We start from the raw sequence: 15,390 nt of genomic DNA, 5'->3' as shown, positions 1-15,390 counted from the left end.
AAACTAAATTACAGATGAGCTGGCATCAAGAATGGGTCTGCTATGGTTTAGCTGTTCACACAAAGGCCCGCACGTAGTCAGCAACACTTGGGGGAGGTGACAGATCCAAGAGCTGGGGCCTTGTGGGAGGAAGCTAAGTCCTCGGGAGTGTGCCTCGAGGGCATCTTAAGGCCCTGGCTCCGCCTCTTTTGCTCTTGCCTCCCACTTGCCACGAGGTGAGCAGTTCATTTGCCCATACCCCCTCCCATGATGTTCTGACTCATTATAAGTCAAAAAGCAATGAGGCCAACATTTATGGACTGAATCCTTGGAAACCATGAGCCAAAATAGACCTGTCCTTCTTACAAGTTCGTTACCTCAAGTATTCTATCTTAGTGATGGAAAGTTGACTAACAAAAGGCCCAACATACAAGTGTATGCATTCAAATTACTTATTATAAATATATTACAAGCATAGTTGTATAAGCTTTTTATTCAAAATGCGGCTAGAAGTATTTTACTATTTTATGAATCATATACACATATATGTGTATATATGTATGTGTATACACACACACATATGTGTAATTGAATACCAAAGGTAAATTTTATGGTAGTGGAAAATAAATTGAAGCAACAATATTTTATTTAAAATATATTTGTCTAATAGATATATAGTTTTAGTTTGAGATGATGAAAAAATTCTAGAGATAAGCGAATAGGGATAGTTACACAATAGTGTAAATATATTTAATGTTACTGAACTGTACATTAAAAGATAAAGTAATTTTATATTATATTTTGCCACCATAAAAAATACAGAAAAAAATCTATCTTGTTTCAATATTCATTGTTTCAACATGTTCATGTAGATTTTAAGTATTTCACACCATGTGAAAGTTCTTAATCTTTTTGGGGGGGCAGGTATCAGGGATCAAACTCAGAGGCAGGTGCTGGAACCACTGAGCTAAATCCCCGGCCCAAAGTTCTTAATCCTATAAGAACAAAAAACTTTCTCTCCAAGTTATTCTTATAACCCTTTAATTTCATATTATTTCAGCATACTTGTTCTGTAAATACTGTAACTACTGTTAAGCTTCTTAAAGCTAGTAACAAGCAATGAATAATTATGTGAAGTCATTACCCCACCACACCCTACTCTAATTTATTTTGAAATTACAGATTTCCATATATGGCATTTCTTAGACACCTGTGTTGTTAAAATGCTTAGTTTCATCTTTCTTAGAAGTGATGACTCAATTGTCAGTTTGTAAAAGCTAAAGTCTTTATTCAGAAGGAAGACACATCATTTTCAAAAGAAAAGGTCACTATGAAATAGTCATGGTTTCGACTAAATAAAGATTTATAAAGACACTGTAGATTTTATTTACTGCAATTATATTGTAAGATATTTCTCACAGAAAACAGAAGAAATATTTCCTTTACCAGTACGGAATTAAGCTTCTGTCAAGAAATAATTGTATTTTACATTGCTTCATTTATTAGTGCTAAAGGTTACAATGTCCAAATATAAGAGTAATGATAATAATTTTCACTTGTAGGCTTTAAGTCTCCAAACAGTTTCCATATATAGTCTTTCAGTGAAGCATTCCTGTCACATAATATCCATGGGTCTTATTCATAGATTTTACAGATGAGATCATTGAGGTTTAAAGAATTTCTATGTATTACTCAGTATCTTACACTGAAAGACCTCCATCTTAAACCAAGGTTTTTTGTGTGACTCCCACACTGCCTCCCATATATATACTAGTGATGAACTACTCTAGTCCCCAACCCATCACTAGTTCAACTGTGTGCAACTGTGCACGTTCCACCATTACTAAGGAGGAAGACCTCAAGCTATATCTTTTACTGGTGGCTACTGGCACACTTTTCATACAATGACAAAGGCTACCACTTCTACATACATTATTCCATTCAGTCCTTACAACACACTTGTAAAATATGAAGCAGATGTTAACACAACCATTTATTTGATAAATGGAGAAATCAAAGCTCAGAGAAGCCAACAGATTTCCAACACTCGTGTAGTTGAGTGGGTGGCATAATTCACTTGGGAGACAGTGCTTATGGTGCCTGGGTCTTCTGAACTAAACCCTGAGTTACTCTACTCTACCACTGTGGAAGATAAATAAAAATATAGTGGATTTTCTTGCCAACTTTAAACTTTCTAATAGCTAATGATTGAATCTCATACCTGATGAATACTACCCTAACCTAAAGTTTTCAAGTTTTGCTCTAGAAATTATATTTTTGACAAAATTTATTCCTTAATAGCTCTGCTTGTTTTAAGGTATTTGAGAGGAATTCAGAAACCCCATTTTCCCAGCAGACATCTGTGACACCTAAGCTCCAAGTAGGTTAGTGAGTAAAGAAACTTGCTATTTTTCTATTTCTTTCTCTTTTTTTGCCTGAAGAATAAAAATGAAGAGTTTCCTCCTGAGAAAAGTGAGAACCTGAAATATTTTCTGCCCAAAGCAACGTTATTAAAAAGGTGAAATGTGTGCCACACTGTTCTGAAGCACCTCAGTATGCCTAGAGATTGAATCCCCCCTTAGTAATTACATGAACCATGTGGTGGGCTGCTGTTCTCCACCAAATGAATAAATCATAGCTGCTAAGTGCTGAGTGCACCCCTGCTCCGTGGCCAGGTCCCGTGGTCCCTGCTGGAATCTTGTTCTCTTGAACCATGTATGCCAGCCTCTGGCTGCCAAGTATTTTTATGTCTTCAATAAACTAAACTGAACCAAGCTATTATTACTGAATTGCAGGCTATTAGAAGGCGAATGTAGCTGCTGGTGTATCATCAAGGGAAATAAAAACTTATTATGTTCATGTTGTACGTAACCTAGACAGTTGCATTTGCAAGCAATCAGCATGTGCAGGGAGTGCTGGAGGTCTGGAGCTGGTGCACAGGAGGACTCGCCATGGTTTCAGTGCCTGCTTTGGACTCCTAAACTACAGGCTGCAGAAGCACTTGTGCGGGAACTGACAGATCTAAGTCATCTTCCTGGCTTCAATGGCATCTGCTTCAGTTGTTCCAGACAATCTTGTCCTTCAAGAACACAAAAGTGGGCTCTATGTCAAAAAGTAACCTAAAATAAAACAGTAGAGGATGGGCCAGAGCAATTTAGATGAAATGTACAGGTGAAAAGCAACAGTGAATTTAATGCCATAGTCATTCCATCACCAAAGACTCTACAAAAGAGGCATGATTTCCAAAGAAATGCTCTAAAACATCTTGCTAAATAGAAAAAAAAAATTTTCCCAACATAATATCTATCGACCAAGTACTATGACTAGCAGATAATATCTCTACTGCCATTAAGTGGAAGCCAGAAGTAGACATAAAGATTAGGCCCACTTTAGAGCAATTATCTATTTAATTATTGAAGTTTCTCCTAGCCAGAGAGCTTTCAAAGCCATGGCTAAGTAATCCAATACAGCAAAAGGTTCCTAAGCTGTGTAAAGTGTTACAGAAGAGAACTACACAAAATCTGGAGGCTTCCTCAAAAACGTATCTTACTCTCTACTGAGAGAATAAAATTCTTTTTATCAACTATTTAAAGAATAGCATTAATCTTCTCCTAATAGGAGATTATTTAATTTTTCTACTGCTTAAATGACCAAATTATTCTGCTTCAAAATATGTGAACCCCGTGCAATAAACCTTTATTTCTTCTATATACAAAAGGGTTCATATTCAAGCTCACTGACCTTATTATTAGAATAATCTGAATCACTTTTAAAATATTAGGTTCTCTCCAAAGGTCTTATTCTAAATGACAAGTCAAAAGCCAACAAATCTAAAGAAATGAGATGTTTCACTTCCCTTTTATCAGGAGGATAAATAATATTCTAAAAAAGCAAGCAGAAAATCATGAACTACAAATTTGAGTGTCTCATCCATATCAAGGGAATGTTAGCAGTCTCTTTTCTGTTGTGACAGTGATACAGAGCCCACAGAGGTAATTTCCAGGGTTTATGAATAGCAATTCCTTTCCTACCTATGGTAGGTAGAATAATCCCTACTACCACCGAAGATTGCCTACATCTTCATCTCTGGAAGCATAAATATGGAAAAGTAGCCCAAAAGCTGCTGATGGAGTTAGAGTTGCTAATGGACCAGCCATGGCATGGGGAGATTACCCTGGACTATCCAAATGAACCCAAAGGAACCTCAAGGGTTCTGAAAAGCCCAGAGGAGAAGGAAAACTTGGTCAGAATGATGAGAGAAGGACTAGACCTCCCATTGCTGAATACAGAGAAGGGTCCACAAGCAAGGACATCAGATGACCTCGAGAAGCAGGGATCAGATTCTCCTGTGAAAGAGCTCCGGGAGAGCAATGTTGCTTTTAGCCCAGTGAGACCTATGTCAGACCTCTGACCTACAGAACTATACAATAAATTTCTGTTTTCAGCCATGAATTTCATGGCAATTTGTTTCAATGGCAAGTAGGAAACTAATACACCAACAAGATGAAGGTACTTTGATGTTTCCTTCTTTGAACTGCTACAGCATTTTAAAATTTATACCAAAAAAATCTGTGTTATATTATCTGGCCTTGTTTCTTGTTTTCTTATTTCATGAGCATTTCAATAAGTTTAAGTGTTTACCAAGAACAGAACACAGATTCAACTCAACTTTTTTATTCCTTATTAATTTAAACAGCACTGGGTGTATACTGATTTCCAGGGTTACTAAAACTAAATTTGAGTGGACCTAAAAAGGTCCATTAGTAGGCTGGAATCAATGTATCTATCAACTTTCTCCAAAATTAGTCATATACCTTCTAGATGCTGAGAAAAAAAAAAATGAGCAGCTGCATTAGAGAAATTTAGAGTCAGATGCCTTCACACAAAGCCAGAAATAAGCGTGCTGATAATTTATACCTAAAAGATGAGCGCTTCTTCCGTACCGAATTCACTCAGCTCTTGTTGCATTCTAAAAGTTCTTTTCTAAAATTTCTTGCCCAGAAAAATAATTACTATCGATGATCAGTTTATGGTTAAAACTCTAGGTGTGCAAACCCCCAGGTACTGAAGCCTAGCCACGTTTAGCTTTGTGTCTGATGACGTCCATCCTCTACCCCGTATCCCTGTACATGTTCAACACTGAGAATGGCAGAGCCTTCTGTGACATCCCTAGCATCTTTCTCCCACTCTAGGCCACCAACCTCCACCACGCCACCCAATAAACCCAGAGGTAGTACTTTGCTTGGGGATCCCATTCACGTCACATGGTTTCCAATACCTCTGATTTTGATCGTGCTGTTCTTTTACATGAAAGGTCCTATTCTTCATCTAATAATTAACTTCTTCTCTTAGAGCAAGTAATGCTAGCTGCTTTATAAAAAATATTTGTATAATAGGTGCATAGTACAAGAAAAGTTTATTTCTCTTTCCTGCCAAACCCAATGGGGAAAACATCCGTTCTTGGTAAAGTGACTCTTGGGGAACACTCTCTGTTCACATCCTTCCTTCCTTCTAACCTTCTATCCTTCTATCCTTCCTTCTATGGTTTCAGTTTCATTTTCTGGGCGGGGTTATAAAAATCTCTTCTATGAAGGGCCAGATAGTAAGTATTTGGGGCTCTGCAAACCATGTGGTCTATTATAACCACTCTACCTCCATAGCACTAAAGCAACCAAAGACAATATGCAAATAGACAGATGTAGCCATAGACCAACAAAACTTAAAAAAAAAACAGAGCCACAGGCCAGATTTGGCTCCTGGCCAGGGTTGTCGAACCGCTGGTCCAGGGCCTTGGAGTTCTTTGGTTCCTGCCAATTTTTAACTGGTCAGACCTCAATCTGATGACCCTACTTTGCAACAGTGATGAGTCGGGGGAGGGAATCCAGGAACGGTGGTAAAACGGTGTGCAAACTAAAAGAATGATCTTGGGGAACTATATTCATCCTTTGAGAATTTGTTGAGACTCCCATATGAGTTATCTAATAGGCTTCAATAATCTTGGTTCATACCATTATTGTAGTACTTTATCACACTGTAATTATCTGTTCATCTGTCTCCCCTACTAAGCTATAAGCACCTACAGAGCAAAGATCATAATTCATGCCTGCCTATTCCTGGGACAAATTAAATGCATGATTAATTTTTTGAATGGGGAAGTTGGAACTACTTCTGGGAGAGAATGGGCAGGTTGAATATTCTGTGCATTTGGCCGGTTTTGCTTTCTTCCTAAATATTTGATCATTCAGCAGCCAAAGGGAACAGACCTGGGAGGACGCAGTGACTCCGCCACTGCCAGAAAAGACTACTTCGGGCTCCCTGATGACAATGTCTGTGGATTTTAAAACTTATGTAGACCAGGCACATAAAGCTGCTGAGGAATTTGTCAATATTTATTATGAGACAATGGACAAAAGAAGAAGGGCACTTATGAGGCTGTATCTGGATGAGGCCACTTTAGTATGGAATGGAAATGCTGTTGCAGGGCTGGAAGCCCCAAATAATTTTTATGAGATGTTGCCTTCTAGTGAGTTCCAGGTTAATACGTTAGATTACCAACCAGTTCATGAGCAAGCTACCCAGTCCCAGACTACAGTTCTTGTGGTAACCAGTGGAACTGAGAAATTGGATGGAAATAAACAACACTACTTCAACCAGAACTTCCTGCTAACTGCTCAAGCCACTTTTAACAGCACTGTGTGGAAGATTGCAAGTGATTGCTTCCATTTGCAAGATCGGACTAATAGTTAAAAGGGCAAAAGTCCATTTTTCGGTCCTTTAGGTTCAGCAACAGAAGTTTTTCTGAATTAATTAATTTTGTTGTAAAAGCACTATAAATTAGTATGCTAAAATTAAAATTCTTCAATATTTTCTTATTTCTGACAGCAACCTTCCTAGTAACTGCCAGTTTGGATTATCACCCTTAAGAGTTTTAATGTTAGTTTTTGACATGCCTTATATACATTCCGCTGATGACATTCTTAGAGTAATATTAAACATGTGATTGCAGTACTAATATACTCACTGTGAACCCAGCCTATCGCAAAAATCCTTTTGTAATACTATCTATGGGATGTCAGCACAACATAACACTCTGGAAGTAGAAATTTTTTGGTTATTAATTTTATAGCAAAACACATGCCTATCTTCAGTTAACACTCGTAATGCAGTTGTAATATATAAGTATAGCCTTTTCAAATCAGTTCAGTTTATGTTTGCCTAAGTACTCTGACATATTGAAATCACATGTTGAAATATTCAATAGTCTTTTTTCATATTAAGTTTTCTTATGTTATCATGTTTCCTTAACAAGTGAATTAGCTGCAGAGGTAAGAATTGTTTTTCTTTGATGCCTGATTGTTAAGTATGTTTGGTGGCTTAAAAGCAGAACTTAAAAACATTTTTCTTGCCAGCTCCAGGTCTATGTATTTTGGGAATGTATGATAGTAGAACTAATAATATCTTTAATGAGAAATGTGAAAGTCCAAAGTTAAAGACAAAAATAAGGGGGGGATGACTAAATGGTAAAATTTTGTTACTTGTTTTCTACCTTCTAAAAATGTAGCCTATTCTTAGGATTTCAATTAGTAAGTCAATAACTATTATTGCTAAATGGTCATGAGCATCACTTTTGTTCTGAGAATGTTTTTTAAGGTCTTTACACTTCATTATTGTCATCAGTATGTATCTCAATTTATTCAAGAACTTATAGGGGTAAAATGTCAGCAATAAGCCTGACCTGACAGGATCTAACATGGAAAATTGGAAACAAATCCATTCCTCTATCTTTGTTACACCCTTAACTTCTAAGTCTTCCATATGAATTTCAGGCCCAGAGACTTCTATATATTATCTACCCTAAAATGAGTGATTTTCCCCTGTGTTTTGTACTGTCAACTATATCATTTATTATTAAAAATTAAAATTAATTTATGATTTATTCTTCCATATGACATTGGGCAAAGAGATCTGTTTTAAAACACTTTTCTGTTATGTGACTAACTCATTGTCTTTTTAAAGAGAAAATAGAGAACAACAGATTATCATAACTTCCAAAAGACCAAAATCATTTTATGTCTATACTTCCAAAGTGAAAAACCCTAGCTCTGATTTTTGGATAAAACTTATTGGTCTTTGCAATTTTCTAATGTCTTTAAGCTAGATATAGCAGCTTTGTTTATATATTACAACCAAAATTAATGTTTTCATTAAATTTGTTTAGTCCTGCCCAAAACTGTACACTGTATTTCTGATATACTACCAAAATAGAATTAAATACAGAGGGTTGGAACTGATATTTAAACCACACCTTCTTATTGAACTAATCAAAACTTACATATTATAGTATTCTACTCAAAAGTGAGGTTATTCTTTAGATTGGTTTTTTAAACCACAGCTTTAGCAGCAACAAAAAATGCCCAAATACTGCCCTTTCCATTGTAGAGAAGAGTCTCAAATAAAAGCTGCATGTAACTAGCAATAACTGAACAGTTGTAAATTACTTTCTCCAAACTATAACTTTGAAATGCCTGTAACTGCTCTTGTATGGACTAGACTGTATTTTTGACATGCTCTTATTTTTATAACTTGAAAAATAAAATTTGCCTGGGACAAGTTTCTCAAAAGAAAAAAAAGAATGGAGAAGTTGCCCAAAATCTGAAATGGAACAAAATCTGTAAATCTGGGACTTCTGGTTGACATTTTTCTGTCATTAACTCATTACATGCCCCTCTGTTCGAACACCTAATCAATCACCTAAGTGACAGAGTCACTTAGCATTGTATAAATATGCACATGTTCATAATGTTGACTCCCACTTTTTCCCATTAAGGCTGTCATTTTAGACCTGTTTGATTCATCTTTGACAGTTCTCAACCGTTTTTAACTCTAATACAATCTCAGAAATCTCTCTTCTAAGCCATGCAATTCATGGTACCTTTGAACAGAAGGCAAGAGTTGCATCTTGTCTGTGCTGGTTATGGACCCTCTCCACAGCTCAGAGCATGTCTCTGGGGGCGTCAAACCAGGACATACCCAGAGGTCTTTCTCCTCTGCCCTGGACAGCCAACCCTTCCAGCAGTACATGATAGAGCTAGAACTCATTCACTGATTCAACGTTTTCTGGGTGCCAGGTATTGTGTCAGGTGTTAAATATTCACAAAGAACAATGCAGTACAGCATCTGCCCTCATGGAGCTGCCAAGCTGTCATCCAGCAACTCCATAGACTGAAGGCAGGAAGACCTTTTGTGCCTCCAGTTGCTTTTTCCTAAAGAAGAAAGTTGCTCTGATAAAATGAGAAATTCCAATGAGTCCCTAGCATCTCATCACTGTAATATCTGTACTGCAAAGATTAGAATATCACTGTGGTCAAGTGACAGAAGAAAGATGGATTCTCATTTGAACTTTGGCTTGAACGTCAAGACTGATACAGCCATGCATGTGCCAAGGTGGTGGAAGTACAGTGGACCCTTGACTTACAAACTCGATCAGTTCCCGAGGGCTGGTTGTAGCTAAGTCAGTACAGCTGAGATCTGGATGTTTACCTGGGTACACGCTATAGATAACAAGAGGCAAATGAATCATCCATTAACCTAATTAATCCAAGTTGTTCGTATGTCAGGCCGGTCATAACTTGAGGGTCTACTGTACATACATATTACCATATAATGAGGCCTTCTGGGGAAAATAGTCCCAAGCATGTTTTTAAAAGGCTTAGGAGAACAAGGAAGGGTGACTGGGTGTGGCTGTCCTTAGGTTAGGGTTGAGGCTACACTGGGACTCCCGTTGGTGACCAAGGGGCACGTGTACACCCCTCCTTGCCTGAATGTGGGGCAAGAGAGAAGGAGGGGGGCGTGGGTTATAAATGCTGTCAGCAAACAGCAGCAATGGAGTCAGGCTCCTCATGACAGATAGTGTCAATGTTTTGTTACTATGGTAATAGCCCTAGTAATGAGTCCTCTGACAACAAAGCTGTTTTAATAAAGGCCATCTACATCGACTGGAGGAAAGCGTCTTCTGTCTTAGCAGTGGTTCTTTAAGTAATAATCTGGCAGCAGAGCAAAGGCAGTAGCAGTGATAGACCCTTCAAAGGAGGTCAGTATCCTGACAGATGAAAAAGTGCTACTCATGTGCATGTGTCACAGAAAGTCTGATCCTAAACAAGAAAGCACATACATACACATAAAAAGGAGCACGTACATGCACATAACACACACACACACACCCCACACACACACACAGAGAAAGCAATACTAGAGAGGACTGAGGAGATCCAAACACAAAATCTACCCCATCTAGAAGGGAGGAGTAAGGAATGCCCCCTTGAGAAGTTGTTATTCTTCCAATATTACTGACACTCCCAGTGATTTAATTTTCAATCTCAGAATATCAATGGAGCACATACTTTGATCATGGCAACTTTCATATCTATGTAGCTCACCCACCTTTCCCTCATAGCTGTTGCTCAGTGTTATAACTGCATCACTTGGGATGATTTGGGGGATGAGTATCAGAAGAGCCAAGGAAAACAGGCCTTCCCAATAAAGCCAAGACTTCTGAGGCCACCAAGAGGAATTGCCACTTACTAGCAGCAATCCCTGGAGATAAACCCACAAAGAGCACACAGGTGCTCCTGAACAGGGAAAGAAAAGGCCCCCAGGGGCCTCAAGGAACACACTGTTGGTCAGTCCCAGGTTTCCTGATCATTCTGTACACCCCACACAGGTGCTGTAGAAGCCCCAGAATTACAAATAGGCACAGATAGGAGCTCCAAGAAAAGCCTGCTCCTCCCACCAAAGATCTGGGAAAAGGGTACCTTAAAACCAGGTGGCCTGTTTTGGCAATGCCAGCCCTACTCTTCCCAAACACCAACAGGAAAACCGTATGACATCTGGCCAGTGGCTTCAGAAGGATCACATGAAGAGTTGATCTCGATTTCTTTGCCTGCTAGAAGCAAGTAGTGGTCCAGTTCCCTCTCAGGCTGGGGTCCAGTGGTAAACTGAGCCTCCATCTGGCTGCAGAAACAAGACTTAAGAAGGGGGTACGAGATACAGCTGGTTACTAGTAGGCTTCACCACCACTCCCATCTCAGCAGAGCTTCTGAGGCCTCCACCTCCACTCAATATCAGCAAGTAGCCAAGGCTGTGCAGGTTTCCTTCCCATCCTGTGTCAGAGAGGCCCAGAGGGCTCTTTGTGATTTAACTTCAGCAGCAATAAAACTGAATGAGGTAGTTCAAGGTAAGGGAGTCAATATCCAGTCTCCCTTTCCTGAGTGTCACAGAGGCCCACATGGAGCCAAGATCCTGGTCTCGCTCTGCAGCAATAAAGCAGTGTGAGTTCAGCTCTCCACTCCCCACCCCAGGTGTCAGTGGAGCCCGATGGGGAGCTGGTCCCATACCCCCACTGCAGGCGACCGGGCCAAGTCCCCTGGAAGGTGTCCCTGAGACCAAGATGGCTGAAATTCCTGCCCACCCTCCACCATGAAGCAGGCGAGTCAGCACCGCCATTGGGTAGGGGTGGTGTTGGCAGGGCCAGGTGAGAAGCTGAACAACACCCAGCAGCCTCTCAAGGTTACATAGCTGCAAGAGGGCAGCCACCAAAGGGGAAGGTTAAGTAGGACCTACAGACCCAACACTTTGAGATGCCCAGAAGCAGGAAACCATTGCCTATCACACCAAGAGCCAAGAAAAAGACATCAGACAACATCAATACCAAGGTGAATCTAATGTTGGAATTATCGGACACAGATGTTAATGTAGCCATGAAGAGGCTCCGGCACATAATAACTGTCTTAAAACAAAGAAATAGAGTATCTCAATAATGAAATAGTTAGAAAAAAGAACAAAAGGGAAATTATAGCACTGAAAATATAAAAACCAAGATTTAAAGAAAAATTCACTGGCTGGGCTCAAAAGCACACAAAGACCAAACATCAGAAGTAAACAAAAAATTAATACCACGGACATCGAGAAGAAAAAAAGAACCTATTCCACAACAATTTATCAAAATATGATGCACTTCATTTTTAAGGTCTCTTGCAAATCAGTCCCTATGTTTATTTATTCATGCAACAAATATTTATTAAAAGCTTGCTATGGACTGGCATGGGAACTCACTCCCAATATATGAGTCAGCTTCGAATGGAAATGGGTCTTTAAGTGTCAACACTGTGTGTCACTGTTTGAATAAAGGTGGTATCAGCACAAACACTGCTGTCCTAAGTCCCCATTTGGACATCAAGAGGCAGGGTTCCTGTCTACGCTGCTCACCAACTCCAAGTCTTCAGACGGGGATGCCACTACCTCTAACTCCATAAAGCTTTTAAGAGTGTCCAGAATACTTCACTCACAAGACAAATGATTTACATTGAACTTCTGACAATATTAAAAATAAGACTTTAGGTGCCAAGATAAGTGTGCATTTGAACATCATAGACAAGACAGCTTTAAAAAAATATATTAAAATGCTGGGCATGGTGGTGCATGCCTGTAATCCCAGCATAAGGGTGAAGCAGGAGGATTGTTGGGAGGCCAGCCTGGGCTACATAGTGAGATCCCGTCTCAAAAAAAAAAAAAAAAAAGAAAAAGAAATTTATGAAAGTAAGAAAATACACAAATGTCCATCAAGTGGACACTGGATAAAGAAGATGTGGGTATTTTTAATAAAATGGAGTACTACTCAGCCATAAAGAATGAGAAATTAGAAACATTTATAGCTAAGTGAATGTGCATTGAGGCCATACTCTTAAGTGAAATAAATAGGACACACATGTAAATACCGAATAGTTTCTCTGGTGTGAGAAACTCAAACTGTAAATAAGGATCAAAATGTATAATTGATATTGTGAAATAGGAAGAAAAGGTCTAAAGGAGTAGGGGAATGGGAGGGGTAGGGGAAAGGAAAGAAGGGAAAAAAAATATGAGAAAAGGAAAAAATGGAAATAAAGTCTTTGCAAATAGGGAAGGGTGGAGGGGATGAAGGGAGGGCAGGGGAAGGGGAAAAATAAGAACCAAGATACGTCATGTAAAGGTACAAGATCCCAGTGATGAATGTAACTGTATTGTATGCCTAAAATGTACCAATAAACTTAATGGGAAAAAATAAAATACATAAAACATTGTCCACCAAATAGCATGTGAGGAAAGAAATGCACCAGGTAGCATTGATATGCGGTAATGCCATTTTGAAGCAATCACAACATGGTGCCAGAACATGGTTTACATTATAAGAATAAAGTGTCATTATAAGAAAGAAATAGAAAACGGTTTCCTTGGAAGGATGAATTGTCATCTACATTGGAATCAAATGTTAAAAGCCACAAATCCACATGTAAACACTGTAGGCTTATTTCCTGTGTTTCACTGCTCCAAGCTTCCAAACCCACAAAGGCAGCAAGCAAAGTGTAGAATAAGAAAAGGAGTTTTAGAAATTGCCAGTTAAAAGTAACTGAATCTCTTTTAAGTTCCAAAAGTCTCGTTCAGGTAAATATTCATCCAAGTCCAAGTTAAAATCCCTCTAGGAGAAAAGCTCCAACCCTGCCTCAGCTGCCCTCCACCTTGTTCTCTAGATTGGGAACCTAGGAGCAAGTAGAAGTCCAGCAGCCAAGGGAAGCATGCGCTCTTTAGTCTGCCTTCAGGACATCCGGTCATCCCGAGCCAGTCACTTGCGCTCGCCCTGTGGGCAGACTCTCAAGTGAGGCTCTTCTTGCACTGTACACCATGCTGACAGCAAAGTGCTTTTCTCTACCACCTCACAGCAAACCTCAGATCCCAACCGTAAGTGCATGTATATGTCCACACACATATATATGATAAGTATGACATTATAGAATTTAAAAATTTTAAACTTTGAAAACATAACTGGGTTATCATATAATGGAATACTAAGGGTCACTGTAATAGACTGAATAACTATGGGTACTATTTTATTTTTGCTACGTATATGTTTTTAAATGGTGTGTGTGTATATAGATACTAATGTATATTTTTACTGAACACAGTGTGTAAAAAATTGTAAACAGTCAAGAAACATCCTGAGAGAAATGGGAGTTGTAAGTGAAACAAAGGAGACCTTTACCTGCATTTTAGAGTAAAAGTGATGAAATATTAATAGCTTTTGGTTTTAAGGTGCTTTATATTGTTGTTTTCTGTATCTTTAAACTAAAAATGATAAATGGTAGCCTCTGAAATTTTGTTCTTAATTATATTACCAAGTTGATATATCGTTAGGTTCATTTATTTAGATTTTAGAGTTTACTTCCTGATTTCTTTTACTTTACATTTTGAGTGTGTAAAATCTAAAGCACAATTCATAACAGCTAAATTTTGGAAGCACCTTATAAGTCCATCAACAGATGAATGGATAAAGAAAATATTGTAATTATACCAAATGGAATACTACTCTGCCATAAAGAAAGATAAACTTGAGGCACTCATAGGTAAATGGATACATCTTGAGACCATAATGTTAAGTGAAATAAATCAGACACACATGCTTAAATATTGCATGGTTTCTCTTATATGAATATCCCAAAAAATATAAACAAAAGGAAGGACATAGGGAGATCTTTTTCAAATGGGAAGAGGAACAAGAGTTGGAAGCAGCAGGGCGGGATGGAAGGGGCAGGGAATAGAAATAAAACTGAGATGTGTTCTGCACATGTACCAACTCCCCGTAATAAACATAATCATCCTTACTACAAACATGTACTAATCGAAATAAACAAATAGATGACAAATAAATGCACAAACTACATTTAGAAGAACTGCCCGCATCTCCGTCCTTTCTGCCTTATTCCCACCCATTCCCTGAAGGCACAGTTTCCGTTGGGAAGGATGAGACTGTGTAAAGGTTGAAGGGTTTGGAAGGAGTTGTGATTTGCATTGAAGACCTTCCTCAGGAGACTTTCTCATACGTGCAGATAGAGGCTGAACTTGACTACAGAAGTCCCTAATAAAAAGAAACAATAGAAAACAAAATCATATCCACAGTGTTACTGCAGTTTACATGCAGACCTCAAAATAACCATGATTGATAAATTTAATAAAGTACTGAATCAAGAGGATGAAAGATGAATTTTAAAAGATGATCAGAATTTTTTCTAAAAAGAGTCAAATATTCTAAAATTTAAATTTTACTCATTGAACCAGTACTTACCATACATTTTCATTCTATCTTGCTTTTCAATAATTATATTGACAGATTCAATTATCTTTAGCACTCCACTGATGAGTTTAACAGAAGACTGAAAACAATTTGAACATACTTCAGGAAAAACAGACTTCAGGCAAATCATTAAAGAAATAATCAAATGATAAAGCCACAATAACTCCACCCAAGAGAGTTTAGTATCCAGAGATTTTATAATATATTGCTAAAATATATTCTACAGAGAATGACACTATTTCAACAAAAGC

General features: G+C 38.3%; 1 pseudogene; it reads left to right on the top strand.

The window, feature by feature from the left end:
* The first annotated feature begins 3,551 nt into the window (after positions 1 to 3,551).
* Positions 3,552 to 7,860, top strand: LOC147830162 (NTF2-related export protein 2 pseudogene; annotated as a pseudogene).
* Positions 7,861 to 15,390: the final 7,530 nt, after the last annotated feature.

Source organism: Heterocephalus glaber, unplaced genomic scaffold, assembly GCF_053883595.1.
Source record: "Heterocephalus glaber isolate CG9 unplaced genomic scaffold, H.glaber_assembly_v1.0 deba00000331, whole genome shotgun sequence".
NCBI classification, from domain to species: domain Eukaryota; kingdom Metazoa; phylum Chordata; class Mammalia; order Rodentia; family Bathyergidae; genus Heterocephalus; species Heterocephalus glaber.
The sequence above is the reverse complement of the archived record's forward strand: the minus strand, read 5'-3'. Positions and strand labels throughout refer to the sequence as shown.